The sequence below is a fragment of the Lonchura striata genome, chromosome 2 (assembly GCF_050655825.1).
Source record: "Lonchura striata isolate lonStrDom1 chromosome 2, ASM5065582v1, whole genome shotgun sequence".
NCBI lineage: Eukaryota > Metazoa > Chordata > Aves > Passeriformes > Estrildidae > Lonchura > Lonchura striata.
In genome coordinates, this window is record NC_140704.1 from 12,709,575 (window position 1) to 12,723,939 (window position 14,365).

At 36.1% G+C, this 14,365-nt stretch overlaps 1 long non-coding RNA gene across 1 annotated transcript in view; it reads left to right on the forward strand.

Annotated features, from left to right (window-relative positions):
- The window catches only part of LOC110477337 (uncharacterized), a 239,576-nt gene that overhangs the window by 180,446 nt on the left and 44,765 nt on the right, over nucleotides 1-14,365 (forward strand). The window lies entirely within an intron of this gene.

The following is a 14,365-nucleotide window of genomic DNA, read 5'->3' on the forward strand; positions in this document are numbered from 1 at the left end:
AAATAGAAAACAGGCCTAAAATGAGATTTATCTCTTTTAAAGTATAATAGAAATTTTAACAGGTAGGGAAATAAAAGTCTGTGTCTTAGGGAAGGTAGTCCTCTCAGTAGTGATCAAAATCAAATCAAGTGATGTGTAGTAGTATGGCTGAGTTACAACAAAGGAACTTGTATGCAAAAGCAACTAAATTTCAGCTTCCTAAAAGTGAATAGAAATAGGGAGAATATTAAACCAGACATTCACTGATAGAGTGAAAGCATAGGGGTTTACTTTAAAAATTAATATACTATTAATGTTCTTGTTTACAGGAGGAAACATACATATCTTAACTTGAAAGAAGACAGAGTTATAGGACTGGAACTTCGTACGAAAGAGTGTGTGTGACCTTTGAAATTCAGAAAAACTTTTAAGCAAAAGCTGCTAGGTCCACGTGATGATGGCATGCATTTTCACTGGACTTCTATAATTTTTGGTAATAAAAATAATTTAAATGTTTTTTATAAAACAAATTGTCACTTAAAGTCAGATTCAAAAATCAGAATTACTTTTTTTCACGCTGTACTCTAGAGATCAATGGGATTTTTTGTGTCCGATGCACATTTTTCTCATGATTTTACAGAAAGAACATTTTCATGTCATCAAAACTCCTACTTGGTAAAAACTTGATCTAGCTAAAACTAACTAACAGCAATAAAGGATATAAGTTCTTAATTAGTACTGCAAAATGTATTTCAAAGACTTTAGCATATAAACTTCTTACTCTGGAGAAATATTTAAATTTGAATTCTTTGCCATATCTGAACCTCTTCAATGTAGAGGGAGTTGTTATAAACTTTTCAAAACACCAAAAAATATTTAGTAAAGATTGGAGGACTATTTACCACAATATCTGGCAAGGTTGAAACAGCTCCTTTTTAAACTCATGTGTTGGTGTCATAAACTAATGTTGGTACAAAACCTATTTAATATCTGGGTTTTAAAAGATCGTGATAATATTTAATTCTGCTTTGTCTTAATGCTATAAGGAAACTACTTTTTCTACTATAATTTACAGATCTTTTTGCACACCCTACTTGGTCTTCTCTACAGTTTCTCTTGTACTGTAAGTGATCCTGGGGGACTTACTTGCCAACAGTTAATGAGGAACACTGAAGGGCACTTCATATGCTATGAAGATGTTGGCATACTCATCAACAGTGATAAAGTATTTTAATTTTTTTAATTGCATTTTTCTTTCTTTCCAGAACTCCATCTCTCATGATTGTGATGGTGTTTAAATGCAATATAGGAGTGAAAGAATTTGCATTATATAAGACTGGAATAATCACAGAAAAATATTAAATGGAAAGATTTTGCTGATGCTTTAAATCTTTAGTTAGGCTCATAAATGAGACAGCAGAATCAGAAGAATAGTCCTCATTGTCCCTTTGTTATGGCTTTTTTGTTGCAAATCCAGGAAGAATCTACTGTTACAGTGGACTAACAAAGAGAACACTGTAATATCCACCAAACAACCATAATTTTATCTCATTTTACAATTGTTTGTTCTAGGTTCTTTGGATTCATGAAAATGTCTATTTTTAAAATTTAATATACTCCAAAATAATATGCAAGATAAAACTTCTTCAATTAATTTGTCATCCAAATGACAGATAATCCATCCTAGATTGCACAGTAAATCAAATTATATTCCTAAATCACTGTACTAAGGTTGTTTTGCTGCTTCTTGTTTTTCATGATGGTCACCGATATGTATTTTCATGTGAGTTAATCCAGTTACTAAATTCAAAGAACATGAGAAAATAATACTGCTTTACTTTGAGATTCTAAATCAACTCTTGAAAACAAAATGTTAATTTTCTGCTTGAAAATAAACATCAGACTCTGTTAAAACTATTGACATTTTTAATGTAGTCAGATCTCTACATACAACGAATATTGCTTCTTACCAGAGCATTTGTTTTCTTCTCAAGAATAACCTTGTTGGCTGAAAAATGTACCATGCATCATCAAGAAAAAAAAAAAAGGTACGGGCACAAGTTAAATTGCATTAAAAATAAATTTTAAAAGATTCATAGCCTTTTAGTTTACCTTGGGATTTGCTCCTAATTTTCTCCTGTGAGTTTATCACACTTGTATTTATCTTAAGAATGTTTTGTCCAGTCTGTGAGCCACAAACCTACTTGATTCAAAATAGGTTCAAAGAACACTCCAAGCTCAAAATACCCATTTAACTGAAGCCAGTCTATTCAACATACAATTCTTTCAATCACTATCATCATCACCATCATCTAATTCTCTTTTGGATTTCTCCATTAATAAACTGACTTTTGAGAGTTAGATGTAATTCCATCTGTCAAAGCCTGTTGCAATCTCACATCAAACAGCCTCAAACTCACTCAAATGTGAAATTTCTCTTGACATAGGACTTGGAAACAAGGTGAGATATTAACTGTTCCAAGAGAGAAGTATTTTCTTGATGAGTAAATTTTCTGCAGATCAAGGTGCCAGAAAGTTTGTGCAATGACATTTACAGTTTGTGTAGACTGTATTCCATGTAGAAACCTCTAGATGATGTGATATGGAAAAATGTGGCTTTGTAGTGAGCTCAGAACAAAGCCACTGTGACCTTTTTGCTGACTAAATTTTGGAAAGATATATTCTCTTGTTTCTATTTGCATGATGTTATCTCGAATAACCAGCTCCTTCATCTTATCCAGCAAACTGTTTTCCAGGAACTTGTTTAAAATGTGATGCTACATGTCTTAAATTCCTATTGAGAATTTAAGGAAATGCAAAAGGAGAAAAAGGAAGCAAATGCTTAAATATTGACAATTCAAAACTCTTTGAATCTCAGATTTGTGAAGTATAGCCTTCTTCAGTCTTTACTCTGAAGTCAAGGCAGTTCTTGCCTCACTGGCTGAGGACTCCAGTTGGCTTTAATTTTTTTCCAATTTTTTTTCATAGCAGGGGTAGATAATGTAATGTAATGCAAACACAGAAAATAAGCCTTTCTATTAAAGGGGAATAGTTTCCCTCATGTCCAATGCAGTAAGTTGCTTAAACTCTAGGGGTGATTTGTCATAACCTTCCACATGCATACTGACTTTGGGATTACAATATTGAATGAAAGGTGGTGGAAAATTCATAAATGCATATCCTTCATTAAATATGCTTGTTTAAGTTAAAGTTAGACTAAAACTCCATGAATTATGTGTTTATATTTCTATTAATAATAACTGTATGTTGGTTATAACATTTTTTAGAGCTAAAAGAGCTAAATTCCACCACTCAGCCCCATCAGGATAAAAGCCATCTGGCTCCTATAATAGAACACAAGTTTGATTTTGGCTGATAAATAGCACACACAGCTGAGAAGGTCCAGTTAACCAACTGTCTTGTCTCTGGTAGTGGCCATCAGCAGACACTTGAGGAAGGAAAGCAGAACTCTTCCCAACCATTTTCCATTCTCCACCTTCAAGACCTGCTGAGTCACAGATGGTTTAATTGTACCTCATATTTTCCACCTTTTATTTTTTTTGTTTGGTCAATTTTTGACTGAATTTTCCAGCTTATATAAAATTTTAATGTGAACAAAGTCATGAAATGAACATGAATTCTTAATTTTAACTATGTGTGTAATAAGACTTGTGTTTATTATAAATCTGATACATTTGGTGCCTTGGTTCTTTAACTGAAGGCACATACAAAGCACCCTGCTCACTTGTAGCTATCTCTGCACAAAATAAAAAAATGAGTTAACTCACATTAATATCATGTCAGTATCATTACTCCATGCTATTTTTTTATTTACTTGAAACCCACATGGTTTTCTTAAATAATATATATTAAATTACCATGAAGTATTTCTGGATTCTGTTATCTTTCTGCTCTCCAAACCAAATCTTTTCCAATACACCAGATTCCTCATTAAATATACTTTTATATTACACAGAATATGGGCCCTTGGAGTTTCATATATTAAACAGGTGGCTTTAATTGATGCAGCATGCTGTCTTACACTGTAAGCTTAATATCTCCTGCAATGGTTTAGTTTGCTCTTTGCTGCTATAAGGTGTGAGATGTACATTCACTTAGAGGGTGGAAAGCCATCATGTGGAGAGGAAAGGGGCAAGGTCCTCCTACAAATGTCCAGCTCAACAAGAGTATCCTTTCTGCTGTTTATACAGCTCTTCCACAAAACATCCTACATCCCAATCAGTATGCACAGAAGATCCAGCTCTTCCCATGGAAATAAAAGATTCATTCTAAGTTAATTGGAAGGGGGTTGTTTTCTTCTTTCTATGGGTTGATTTAGATAAGTAAGCTGCTGGGATGTGAAATAACAACTTAGTCCCCCATGTCTCAGCTATCAAGAAGAGTGACAGCATCACTGGGGCTCACAGATGCTCTGGAGTTTGCTCTCAAAATGTTCTCAATATTTGCTCTCTTCTCAGGCACCTTGCAGCCATTTTCTGCTCACTGCAGTTATCTGAAACAGGAGGGATTTCCTTCAAAGTCTCAAAGCTAGTTAGATTTGAGCCCAAACCTTAACTATTAGATTGCCTCTCTAGAGCCTTACACAAGGAACTGCTTGTTTGGCAGCCTGTGCACACCTTTCCAGCACTTCTTGGTTCACCCCTCCCGTAAAACAGGTCAGTGGAGCTGGCCTGCTTGAACAGATTTGGCTAGTTTAGCATTTTCCTTCAAATGAACATCTTCACATAAGAACCTTAATCAACAAGTAGCCACAAGGAAAGCTGAGTCAATGCTATTCATCACCTCAGTTTTCCTCAGTCCCTTGAATGTTCCTAGCCTTTACACTTATTCCATATGCTGACAGTAATCAGAAATACAGAAATCTCTTAAAGAGGCCAGACTAATCCTTTCCTGCAAACTACTGCTGTAATTGAAGTTCCATCACTTATGGAACTCTGATGTGTTCTATACCTTTTCAAATTTAAAAATTCTGGACAACAGGATGCAGCCTTTTGCTCACAGCCTCAGCAAATTAGCAGGTTTCAAATAAAAAAAAATATTTACTTAACAAAATATGCTATCCCTGAGGTATGTCTAAAAGACATGTTCCTTTTCTTTAGTTATGCCCCTTCCTCAGCACTATTCTTGCAGAAACGGCAGGAAAAAAATTGTAATGATTGGGTCAAATGCTAAAGAAAGAATTTGCAACCTTTTTACAGAAATCTTGCAGCAGACAGACTCAGCATGATGAAAACCATTGAATTTTTTTCTATGCCTAACTGGTGTTTTCATTACTGCATTTCTATAGCAATGCTCTCCATCTCTACTTTCATACATACCGACTGTCCCATTTTCAGCTAGACAATTCTCATTTTTCTTATCTGTTTTTGGCTGTCACATGCTTTATCTGTATTGTTTGTTTTGTTTGCCCGTGCACATTACTGCAGCTGAGGCAGTTCACAGCCACACTTCTGTGGAACAGGCCTGGATTATTGGAGGATGCTGTGTTTTGGGCAGGTTGAGTTAAGATGAGCACTATTTAATCTGTTCAGTTTGAAGGTGCAGGGTGTGGAGAGCTTTTCAGCCTTATGGTTGCTAGCACTGAACTAAAGATAGCTTCAAAGCAAAGCAAAACCTCATGGCATACTCTGTGCACAGCCTCTGTGTAATATAAGTTGAAAAGAAATATTTATGTATTCATACAATGGTACTTCCTTGTTGTATAAAACATCAGAGCCCTTTTTAATATATGACATCCTAATGCTTAAGTCTCAAGCAAATCAATCCCTTAAAACACAAATGAGTACAATCATTTTAGGTGCCCCTTTTTCTTACTTGAAAAATAGATGCTGTATTAAATAGATTTTGGGGACAAAATAAATGAGATCAGAGGCCTGAAGTACTGTTCTCCTCTGATACCCCTCAGCTACATTCTTGAAGCCCTCTTTTTAAGTGGCTAAATTAAAGTTCAATACTTTTATTATCCTCACCTGTTGAACAAATAGCACCTTATGTAATTGCCTTCTTTAGAGAGAGAGAGAAAATTCCAGGTTTCCTAGCACAAAAAATCCCATTGATTTTGGGGTATAATTTTGTGACCTCCCCCATTACAATGATATGAGGATTTTTGATCTTGCTTTCTTCTTTATATGTCCTCCTAAGTGGAGGGATCTGACCTGAATAAATAGCTTGAAACGGTCTGTGTGGATTTATTGTATAGAATAATAACAAAAGTAATACAAATAAAAATAACAACAATAAAACAATAATAATAATAGAGAGGACTCTGTAACTGTTAAATAATCAGATAGGGCTTTCAGTGGCAGGCATCATAGCAAGAGGATGATTCACACAGCACACATGAATTCTTGTCATCCTTAGGGGCAAACCACAGCAAGTCCTATTAATGATTCATAGGGTGGAGTTTCCTGGTAGAGCTGCATGTTCCAGCTTAGCAGACTGATTTTAACACTATCACTAGATCAACAGCAGTCACATAAATGCTGAGCTTACTCAGCCCCAGGCAAAAATAGTTAGATACATGGCACAAATTAATGGAAGGAATAACTAAAGCCACTGGAAGCAAAAATAAGTCAATCTCAGCTATGTGTTCATCATAACCAATATTTATTAGTCACATATTTGAGACTTGTTAGTTATATACTAGTTAGTTATATACTTGTAGTTATATCTGGTCAAAGACACCAGGAATATATCAGGGGCACAATATTCTAGGGACATATGCATATGTCCAGCAACACAATTAGGGCAAAATGGGCCAACCCCACATTTTATTTTAATGTGGATGATTTTGAAGTCATCCCATCACAACGCCAGCTATTTCCAGTATCAGTGTGCCTGCTGTTCTGACAGGCTGCTGGGACATCACGAACATACATTTCCTAATCAGATGTGCCAATCAGAGTTACTTTAGCCAAGAAGTCCCTCCTGGCAAAGAACCTGACCTACAGGAGGTAGCCACAGAATCGATTCCCAGGGACTTAGGACTGTCTCCTTCCCTGGTTGTTCTGCAGTGAAGAGCCTGAAGGGGAAGATCACACCAGGACACCCCTGTGGGGTTTGACCTGGCCTGGTGACACAGCTGAGGTTCTCTCAAGAAATTATCATAAATCTGCCAGGTCTGCTGCTTTCCTGGCCTCTGTTAGATCATTACTTGAGCTTCAGAAGGCTCTCAGGACTGTTGCTGGTCCCAAGTTTCTCAGACAGTTATATCATCTTTTTAGGATTTTTTTTTCTTTTCTAAAGGAGAAAAAGGTGGTATAGGAAATACAAAGAAAGAAATTAGGCTGTTCTTAAATGAAAACTTTAAAAAATTAATTTCTGCAGAAAATATCAGGATTTTACTCTTTGTATACCAAGCCAGACTTAAAGGTTTGAAAAATACCAAAATATCCTACATATCACTAAATCCCATTTGACCTGCTCCAGTTATAGTCACATGGAATTATCTTAATATAAAAGGTCTGTTGTAGAGGAATCTGTTATTAGTATATTTTTCACCTGTCTGTATTTATTCATAATGGAAAATGCAGTCATTTTAGTAATAAAACATATCATATCAACATTCTGTGAATTAGTTGCATTATGGTGAAGGATATTTGGCTTTTAAGAGACTGATAGCTCAGGAGACCAGCAGATGAACAGGCAGATGAGTAGAATGCTCTCTGCTCTGAAGTTTACAGCAAAAGCATGTAACTCTACTTGTCTACTTTGAAGCCAGACTTCAAAGTAGTCATGTGTTAAAATGTACACAATATGACTATTTACCATATTAATGAGAGAATATGGCAATACTCTTATTAGAAAAAAGTATTTGTGTCACTTCTTTTCTTTTGAAGTCAGCTGTTGATTTTAAATCAAGCAGTTAATGTAAGTTTTGTCAGATTCATTCTGGATATATGTGGGTCACTGTGTTTGCATTAAGTGTCAGGATGGGAAGCTGCCTTCATGAGAATTACACTTTCATGTAGTCAATTTGAAAGTTATTCATTCCTCCATTGCTCATGTTTTCTCATTCCATCAGAGAATGATGACACTCAAAAGCAGGCAGTCAGACATACAAAGGGTGGCATTTGGAGCCCGTCTATCTTGCTTGGAGGAAAATTCAGAGGCCTAATTCATTACAGTTCTTTGAAACTCTAAGATGAAGACACCATAGAATTGCAAAGTATGTTTTTTATTAAGGCAGCAGGTGAAAATTTCATGTTTTAAAATTCAAAATAAAACAGACAAAATCATCCCCCAGGAAACCACAGTGGCTCAATCTGCTTCACTCATCATCATTTCTAAGCTCAATATATAACTTAACCTCCATTTTCACCACCACTCCCCCCAGACACCCTCCTACTCTGTTCTTTCCCTTTCTTCATTTGAAGTCTCTCTGTACAGTCTATATTTTGTCCCTCTCTTTGGTGCTTAGAAGAGTGGGAAAACTCCCCTATCAAATGTTTATCTAAACCTGTTTTAACAAAATTCCAAAGAGGAATCCACAACCTCCCCAGCCAGTTTGTTCAAATTATGCTCAAAATAAAACACAGAAATGGAATGGTTTCTCTTATGCCTAAACTGAGCCTTTTTTACTGTAACCACACATGTGGAAAAATAACTGCCACTTCACTTTTAATCCATATAGGTGAAGGTTTCTGAGACTTTTGGAATTTATTTTCCTGTTCAATTTCATTCCAGAGAAGGGTTGTAATTTTTTTAAATATAATTTCCGACCACATCAGATAGACATATTTTAAATGATCCAATTTAAAGTCAAGCTTTATTATTTTCTTCATCTATTCTGTGCCACTTCAAATGAATAACAGAAATCACAACCAGCTAAAACAACCTGTGTCTCCCCGCACAAGTCCAGTTGGCTGAATGTTTGCTTCAGCAATTCCATTTACACCCCTTTTTCAACAACACAGCTATTGGAAAATGACTGGGATTTGCTTGTGCTGCTGAGATAAACTGTACATCACAGAGCTCCCACTCTTTTATATTGCTGCATGCCAGGCTCTGTGCACAAAGCCAGCACACATTCTATTTCCTCCCACTTGAACACACTGTTGTAATTAGGTGCAAGTTGCAGAGAGCATTCCTTTATTTCCATGTCCTTAAATCACAGATCAGAGCTAGAGTTGCATAGCAGAGACCTAATTTCTTATTTCAGTCTTGTTTCTTTTCTCACTATTCTTGCTGGAAAAAAAAAAATATATAAAGAAATTGAAAATATTGAAATGCTATCAAAAGGATTTTCTAAATATAGTTTCAATCACAAATTATTTTTTATATTTAACCATAGTTCTGATCTACTTGGGCAAGACCCAGAAGGCCAAGTAGGGTCAAAAAAAAACTTAGAGATGGAAGAGAGTTATTACACTTCTGAGATCAAGAAAGGTAGTAAAAGACTAGCCTAGCAGGATCCTTGCCCAGCCAGATCATTTTCTACCATCCCCAGAGACAGGGACAGAAAACAGCATGGGAATCAGAGCCAAAGCATGATGCTCTTTACAGATTTCAGTCTGCACTATGGCATTTTGAAAATTTTAAATGTTAAAATTTAGCTGATTTCTGAAAAAGCACTAAGACCAGAAGAATACTGTGGCATCCTAAGTCACAGTATTTCAACTTTATTTGGAAATTTACATTCTGCTTTGTAGATTTTAGTCTGTTAAGAAGTCAAATGATAAATGTTTTGCGCTACCTACTGATGGCTTAAGTTTTAGCTTTAATATTTTCCAGATTCTGTACGATATTAGTATATAATTCTGAACTTCATATAAAGTGTTAGCAAGTTCTCTTCATAGTTTCGTTAGACAAAAGAATCCTTTGCCAGCCCAAGAACCAAGGACACCATTGCAGCTTCAGGCCCAAAAAGTACCAAAAACAGCAAACTGAGGAGAGCAATCTGGGGAATGGGACTCCATAACGTGGAGCTGTAATTGGACAATTAACCCCAGTACGTAAATGGACCAAAACTTATAAAAGCGTGAAAACTCATGATCCATTGTCCATCTTGGGTGTAGCCACAGCTGGGCTCTTGTACTGCCCCAGGTGCATCCTTTGAAGGCCTTTTAATAAATGTCTACCTTATTCCTTTAATTCTGTCTAGCCTCTGTTCTAGGTCAGCCTCTCAAGGCATCTTTACCATTTCCAGATTTTGACTGATTCCACCTGTTCCCTGTATTCCATTGTGAAGACCAGACATGCTTTCCCAAGCATTCCTAGATAGTCAGTTAACACCAGCTCCCTTGGAGAAAAGAAAGAAGGTTTATGTAAATTATATATGTCTGAAAAAATTCTGTATGAGTAGCCAGTTAAGGTTTAGTGTTCAGATAGCTTCAGATCTGACTTAATATCTAATATGACAGAGTACTAAACTTCAGAAGATGTAATTCAGTTGCTGTCACTGCCCTAAAATTGTTGAGATCTTAATCCTTCAAGCACAAAATTATTCTTGCAGAGCTCACAGCAGATTGCAGAGAAAGTCTGTACAGTATTTACTTTTGTAAATGCATAGTTTTCCATGCGATATTAAGCAAAAAAGGTGGTAGATGCACAGCAAAAAAACAGCACAGACTTGATTCCATTTCTTTAGCTACAGTATTGGAGGTGATACAATCTGATATCCCACTCAAATATAACTCTTCTGTCACATATCTACAGCTGCAACCTACTAGAGAAAATGATTAAGTGGAAGGAAATTTAAACCACAGTAGGCCTAGCAAGTTACCTGCTAAAGATTTTGGATGAGAGTTAAGGGGTTAGCTGAATTCCCAGTTAAGTCATTCTATATTCTTCCACTGAAAACATCTGTGCTGAAGAATGGGATGGCAATGCATACATATAGACTTTTCAAATTTCTTGTGCTTAGCTAAACATATCTGCAGAATGATGATGCTTTGCAGATTGTACAGATTTGTTTACCTCTTTATGAGAAGTGTGGATATAAATTTTTCTCCTTGATATTCTATCTCATTTAAACCACTTATTTGAACATGACCACAACAGGTAAATGACTAAGATGAAAAGGCAAAATTCAATTGTATTACTACACAATATTATTTTCATCGTTTCCTTGATCGGGCTGCAAGTTTCAAAGTATTTCAGTCTGTAATGGAAAAACTTAGAAAATAACAAAATTGTGTGAAGTTGAATTATTATTCTTGTATTTTATGTATTTATTTATTTTCCTCAGGTAACCTAAAATTAAATGTGACAAGAAAAGGAAAATCACTCTGATAATGATATAATTTATTTTACTAAGTGTTATTGTAGTCAATGGAAGGAGAGGGCCAGAGACTAGAAAGTGTATTAGTTTTTGTCCTAGTTCAAGCCTAGGAGATAAATTACCCATGTCTGCCAACAATGGAATACAAAATTTACCTTTGTCTGTCACAGGTCTTTTCTTTGCCTGTACTTTTGGTGCCATTTTGATTCTTGAGTGAAGCTTGCCTCAATGTCTATAGGGAAGCAGAAATCCCACTTAATTATAATATTGGTTTTAAGTCATCTTTGTTTTAGCAAAAGAGCTATGAGTAGGCTTTAGAAGTTCAATAACTGTTACTGATTTAAAGATAAGACAGCAGCATCCTGTTTTACCTCCCCTTCCTTTTATTTCTGTTAGTACTCTGTCAAATTTGGTCTTTTGTTCTGAATTTTTTCTTGTTTCACAGTGAATTCAGGAGTCTTTTACAGTAGGGGGGTAGAACTGGGAAAGACCATGAGGAACTTTTATATTAATGCCCTTGAAATCACAGGAAATACTGTGCTTGATGTCTAATTTCAGGGAATCCAAATTGTTTCTGCAGTACCTTTCCCCCTGTAGTATCCTCTCCACTGTCCAATTTAAAAATATAAAACCTGTAATGAAAGATCAGAAAAGAAGAAATATAATTTCCTATGGAAACAGAGCAGGAAGGAACAAGAAGGTAGCTCCCAGGGCTAACAAAGTTTGGTATGGAAAAATAGCAATGGGTAGAGGGAAAACTATTAGCACCACTTGTGGTCCTGTGGAGGACCCAACCAAAGAAATACCCTGAATTCCCTTCAACATGACCTAGTCTTGTGCTCAGTTAGATTTTGAATATGCAAGGAAAATATGCTACCTAAGTTTTAAGAAATTGAAATTTTCCTTGTTATCTCTTCATCCCTTAACTCATTCCCTTTGTGTCATGGCAATCTCTGCCCCGCAGCAAGGCACAAAAGCCACAAAGTTTGGAGCTGCCAGGAGGCTTCTTCCCTCCTCAGCCATTAGAGCCCACTGGAAGCCCCAGAGCATGGGATTAATGTAATTTCAATGCAAAGCAAACACACAGTAATCCTGTTACATCCAGCCACATCCTCTTTCCGTAGGGCAAGCAAGGGGATCATGGCAAAGCTGAAAATGCAGCCTTTTTGTGTGAATAGACAATGAGAAAAAGACCTAGAGAGTCATTCATTCCTTGGGAATGGGGCAGTTATAACATCTGTTCTTATAAAGGCTGCCTCCACTGGGATGATAGCATTAAGGTGAATACACAGGATTCCTCCTCTCAGAAGTCTGAGCTGAACTCATGGTAACACATTGGTTTTAAAAAGGAAAGTAAAAATAATTTTCAAATACGTTCTGCACAACATTGAAGTCATCAAAATCTATTTTCAACACAAAAAATACACATTTTTAATTCTTCATATGCTACCTGATGTTTCTGAAGCTGTGATTTCCACCAGAATGGAGTGTCAACCACAGTTGTAGTTTTAATGATGGGGAAGATCCTTACAAATTTTCACAAGAGGTAAGAAGAAATAGTGCTACAATGTACCATGTACAGTAAAATGTAAAGCAAGAGAATCAGCTTTGATTGACATTTTTTTCACCTTTATATCTATTATTTGTCTTGGATTTATTTTTGTCCAAGGGCCAAAATTATCAGCAGATTTATAAAAAAACTTCTCTTGAACTAGTGGAACTGTATCAAATTACATTGATAAACATGTCTCTTTCATTTAAATACAATCAGATCAGATTTTATTTCTTTTACTTAAGTGAAAGACTTAGCTAAACTAAAAGACTTAACCTTTGAATGCCATGTTTAGTAATTAATTTATTGATATTATTATTGGAAAGAAATATTCAGATATGCTTTAAGGTGTAATTTAGCCAACACCAGGGTATCTAAAACACGTTATGAGGTCTATGCTAATATTTCTTTGTCAGAGTAAAAAGTGTTTATTTAGACCCATACAGGTAGCTTTGGATCACCAAACAAGGGGAAAAATGGCTCTACTGTGAATAGTTGGTTTGCATATTTCTTATGAACTGTGATGAAAATAGCAGCTTTGCAAGCTGTACCACAACATCATTATGAAGATATTTAAGGGCTCTGGTGAAAACACAGCAAACAGAACCATGCATTTCTGGTCAGCTAAAAGATAAGATTGATTCAAATGCTGGCATAGATCACTGTATAGGAAAATAAGGTTGAAAAGCTGTTGAGAAGGGATAGACAGTCAATATTCAGGTGAAACTGATTGAATTGCCTCAACCCAGGTGGTAGATTTCTGGTTGTACACTGTTGGGGCTGAAGTGCCACCAGTAACTCAGTCATGGGGGAGATACCTGGTCCAGTTCTGGCCAGGACAAGGTTAATTTTTGCAGCACCCAGGAGGTGTACAGCCAGAACCTTGGGGTTTTTAATATCATCTCACACCATGCCCAGGGGTTATGGGGGGTATTCTTTCCAGTTTTCTGGGATATGTGATCAGGGAGTGCCGTGTTCTGCAGGGTGAGCAATCACCTGTGAATCACTCCCCTGCCTTAGACACTCTCTTACCAGCACTGGTATCATCACTGTTTTCTTATCTCATTGCTGTTTCTGGTAAATTGTTCTTTTTTCAACCTCTGTTCTTTATTCTTTTGTTCATTCAAGTCTCCTCTTCACCCTGCAACAAAGAAGGGAAGTGAGTGAACAGTGAGTAGTCTCAGGTGTTTCAGCAGGAACAAAAAATTGGGATACCATACCAAAACTATTACAAGATTTTAACTGTTTCATGACTATTAAACATGGAGAGACAATTCTTGTGGGATGGATACAGCACTGGACTTGAGTGTACAAGTACAATAAAATAAGAAGGAAAAAAATGTAAAAAGGTCAAAAAGTGAAGGCTTCTTCATTTATTTGGAACTAGGTTATGGGAATGAGATGTTATCAGTTAAGTGAAAATCTTGTGTATTAGGCAAAAACATCTCTTCAGAACCTGTTCTAAACAATTTGGCCAAATTTTGGATGATACTGACAGGTGCACAGAAATCCATTAAGCTACAAACACTGACAGATCCTGCCACCTCAGTAGAAGACCCAAGAAAGAATCAGAAAATGCTACCCAGCATAAT